We start from the raw sequence: 4,932 nt of genomic DNA on the forward strand, positions 1-4,932 counted from the left end.
AATATGAAATGTTGGGCTTTCTGTTCTTCCCCAATTCATAAGGAGTCTTATTGAGAATAGGCCTAATGGAGATTCTATTCTGAATATAATAAGCTGCGTCAATTGCTTCTGCCCAGAAATGCTTAGCCATATTAGTCTCATTGGTCATGGTTCTGGCCATTTCTTGGAGAGTCCTATTCTTTTGTTATACAACTCCATTTTGTTGTGGAGTTCTAGGACAAGAGAAATCACGGGAAATACCATTTTCTTTGAAATAAATTTCAAAGAATTTGTTCTCGAATTCACCACCATGATCACTTCTGACTTTTATGATTTTACATTCCTTTTCAGATTGAATCTGATTACAAAAGTCAAAGAACACAGAATGTGACTCATCCTTGTGTTTTAAGAACTTTACCCAATTCCATCTACTGTAGTCATCTACAATGACCAATCCATATTTCTTGCCTCTGATTGATACTGTTTTGATTGGGCCAAACAGATCAATGTGCAGAAGTTCTAAAGGCCTAGAGGAAGAGACACCATTTTTAGATTTAAGCGCATGTTTTGAAAACTTCCCTTTATGACATGCTTCACAAAGAGCATCTGATTTATATTTCAGATTAGGGAGTCCTTTGACCAGATTGAGTTTGTTAATCTGAGAAGTCTTTTTCAAACTAGCATGACCCAATCTTCTGTGCTAGACCCACCGCTCTTCGTTAACAGACAAAGGGCAAGTAACCTGTTGGTTCTTAAGATCTGAAAGATCAATCTTATAAATGTTGCTCTTTCTTTTGCCTGTAAAAAGGATTGAGCCATCCTTTTGACTAACAACTTTACAAGACTTTTGATTAAAGACTAAGTCATAACCATTTCACTTAATTGACTTATGGACAATAAATTATGAGTTAATCCATCTACTAAAAGGATATTAGTTATAGAGGGAAATGTGGTGTCGTTTTTTTTACCTCCCCGTTTCACTTGGGAGGACGGCACGCCGTACCCTTCACACGAATTTTGGAAGGAGAAAGGCGCCCTTGTGGGATGAATTTTATTTCAGTTCTTCCTACAATAGCACGCAAACTTTTTAATTATCCTACAAGGAGGAATGGGAAAAAGATCTCAAATAAACCCTAGGAGTTTTCTAGGTGTAGGGATTTCATCTAATTATAAGTTCTGGAGTCCAGGAGGTCGGTTATACATAGGGAAGGTTTTAAGCACCCTACATATCTGTAGTACTCTACGGGAACCTTCTCTGTGTCTATATGTTTGTGTTTGATTGTTGATTGGGAAAGTTTCTCCTTTGTGTTAGGAGAGAGAATAGAATTGAATTGAATGAAAGACAGATGAATTGACTATTTTTGGTTTTTTGATTAGGTCGCTGAGATTCCTTGTGAATCTCATGCCTACATATCCCTAATGGAAGTCAGAGCTTTTTGTAGTTCGGGGAACTAATTAGGGAAATGAATTGATTTTTTTGGGTGCCTTGCTTGAAGCTCAAAGTTGAAGCTTGGAATAAATCTCTGTCTATAGGAAATAGACATGAAGTCATCTTTACAGAGAGGTATTTCTACTATTCCACCAAAAACATTTGAAGTGACATAAAAGCTGAGTTTGTTTCATAAGAGGGGGACCTTACTTGGTTGTGTGCAAGTATGACAGTCGCGTGTCTCTTGAATGAAAGAAAGATTCTCAACTAGTTTAGGGAAAGTGTACAAGTCTGGGTGTGTGTTCCTCAGAGCATGCCTTTCAGAGTCCTAAATGGGAGAATGTTTGAAATTGAAATTGAAATATTTGTAATTTTGAATGTGGTGAAATAGGATAAATATCTCTCTATAAAGATAAATCATGTCTATCTACTGTATGAAAGATTTGAATTTTTGACTGGCTTGTATGAGGCCCAAGCTTGAGGCTTAAAAAAGGTTTTATTGACTCTGGGAGATGACTCCACTTGGAATTAACTTTGACTGAAGAAATTTTTGTTCTGTATGAAGCCCAGAATTGTGGCTGACTCTAGTTGGAGAGTGTTTATTTTATTTGATTGAAAGGTTTATTTAGTGTTATGTCCAAAGCCCTGAATTTTGGCTGACTCTACCTAGGGAAACTCTATTTTTATGTCTTGTACAAAGCCCAAGGTTGTGGCTGACTGCTAAGGAAACAGAGTTTGGATACTATGGATGACTCTATTTTACGTCTTGTACAAAGCCCAAGGTTGTGGCTGACTTAGTGGGGAAAGACTCATTGTGGAGACTCTATTATCTGCCTTGTACAAAGCCCAAGGTTATGGCTAACTCTTGATGGGAAAGATCTGCCAGTGTGGGATCTTTTGACTCAAAGGAGAATATTTTCCTTGTACAAAGCCCAAGGTTGAGGCTGACTCTAATGAGGGGTACTCTGCTGTTCAGAGATTGAAGGTTGACCCTTCTGGGGCCTGTGCTCTTTATTAAGAAGGTATTGATGAATGAAAGCTCAGAGTTGAAGGTTGACCTTACTGGGGAATTTGTTCGAGTGATTGAGACTGACCCAGGGTTGACTCTACCGGGGAGTTTTGAAGGTTTGAAAGATGGATGATGGAAGCTAACCCTTTCTAGGGAATTTGGATTTTAAGGATTGATTTTGGAGGCCGGCCCTTTCCAGGGGATTTTGACTTATGAAGGAGTGGTTTTGGAAGCTAACCTTTTCTAGGGAATTTTATGAAATGAAGGAATTGATGGAGGCTGGCCCTTTCCAGGGGATTTTGACTTTAAAGGAAGATTTATTGGAAGCTAACCCTTTCAAGGGAATTTGGATTTAGAAGGGATGATTTATACTTCTTGTTTAAAGCCCAAGATTCAGGCTGACTCTGACTGAGGAAATTTCAGATGTGAAATCTAGACTCTACTAAGGAGAAGACTTATTGGAGATTGAAAATAAAGGTGACAGAGACTGTCCATGTCTCTCATTCCAAAAGGTGAACTCAATACCGAGATTGAGACATTCTTGGCTTATTTGAAGTCTGGTTTGAAGAATAAAATAATCTCACCAGGGTAGGCTAAAAGGTGACTAAAGACATGTTCCTATGTTTATAAGAAACCTGATGGGTCCTTGTATACAAGCTCAAGAGAAAGCTGTGAGTATGCTTTTAAGAAGCCTGTGGGTCCTTGTATTGTAAGCCCAAGAGGAGGATAATCGAGGGTCATTGAGGGTCCTTGTTATAGCACAAGAGAAAGCTATGTTGGTTTTGAACTTATTTTGGCTCTAAGCAAATGGGTAAGAGGTTTCACCGGGAATAATTCCTCTTGGGTGGATGTGCCATATTTTTGTTCTAAGGCTTTTTTCAAGATGTTTCACCGGGAATAATTCATCTTGAGGTTTAAACTAAGGAATTCTAATTAGGAAAGAGCCTTCACCGGGAAGACATTCTCAATCCTAGGCCATAGTTATATAATATATATATATATATATATATATATATATATACAGTTTATTTATCCTAAGGTTTTTCTCAGACGGATTTCTAAACAATATATATACAGTTGCTATTTGACAGTAATTTAAATGAAATCTTGTAAATTGAAAGCTATAAAGCCTAACCTGGATGAAGAGGAGGCCTTTGAAGATGTATGTGTGAGGGCAAGGTGTAGTTTTCATGACGTCAAAACATTTTGAATCAACTACAACTCAAATGGAATCTGAGAAACCGAGCAAATGCAACTAAGACAAGTATCTTTGACCACAAGACATCAATAGGTCGACTCATGGATGCAATAGGTCGACCTATTGCAAGCTGATTCTGAAAGATTCCAAGTAAGGAAAGAATGCGTCGACGCATTACATGCATAGGTCGACGCATGGAACTTTGAACTTTTCTCGGGTATGCGCACGCTGACACTTCAGGTCGACGCATCCAGCTTTTGAAACCTCAGATGAAAAAGGAAAATGCGTCGACGCATGGATAGAGTAGGTTGACGCACAGGACTTTGGAAAATCTCGGGAATGCGCACGCCGACCCTTCAGGTCGACGCAAGTGTCACACATTTCTTCTTTTCAGGTGCAACAAACTCAATAGGTCAACCTATGCAGAGAGCAGGTCGACCTGTCGCTCATTAAATTAGTTTTTCTGCTGTGTTCAAATTGGTTATGCATTAAGTGTGGTATAAATACTCAAGTGATCATTCTATAGCAAAAATAACAAGAAACGTGAAATATAGACTCAGCTTCTTCTCATCTTCAACATTTCGCTTATTGATCGAGAATCACACATAATCATCTTTCTCGATCGAAGTAAGGAGCATGTGTTAATAAGGTTCGACGGTAGAGTTTGTCTTGTTCGAGATTCGACGGTAGACATTCATCTTGTTCGAGTGAAGAGTGTTGAGGGTGTTTCTTGTATAAAACCTTAGGGTTTTTCCTTCCTCATCAAAGATTTTGGTTCGAAGGTTTTTGACGATCGATTTGCTTTGGTAATCAATTCAGCCGTGCATAAGGGTTTGAGAGATTGAAGATCTACTCAACAAACTTGCTACAACCGGAGGATTGAGAAAGAAACGATCGGGGTCTTAATCGTGAAGATTAGACATCGACTTGATTCGACTCGAATCAAGGGAAGGATCGAAGTGTATTTCAATTTTATTGCATTGTTGTAGTTGGTGATTGGTACTTTCTTTCCTTGTTAAACATTTTTCAATTAAATAAAAACTTTCCTAATTTCAATTGAAATTAGGGGCAGACGTACTCCTGCGAGGACGATAGAAGAACTGCCTAAACAAATATCGTGTTCCTTATCGTTTTTACTTTTTCGCATTTTCACTTGTTTTCGTTTATTTCCATTATTGAACAAAAACTAAGGTTAGGTAAAATATCGATCACCAAGTGTTCGATAAAATTACTCAATCAAATTTTTGTTCATATTTTAGTGAAAACGTTCATTGTGAGTAATATACCATATAGTGTGTAATTGAGACAATCGAGATA

The sequence above is a fragment of the Vicia villosa genome, linkage group LG3, assembly GCF_029867415.1.
Source record: "Vicia villosa cultivar HV-30 ecotype Madison, WI linkage group LG3, Vvil1.0, whole genome shotgun sequence".
Lineage (NCBI taxonomy): Eukaryota > Viridiplantae > Streptophyta > Magnoliopsida > Fabales > Fabaceae > Vicia > Vicia villosa.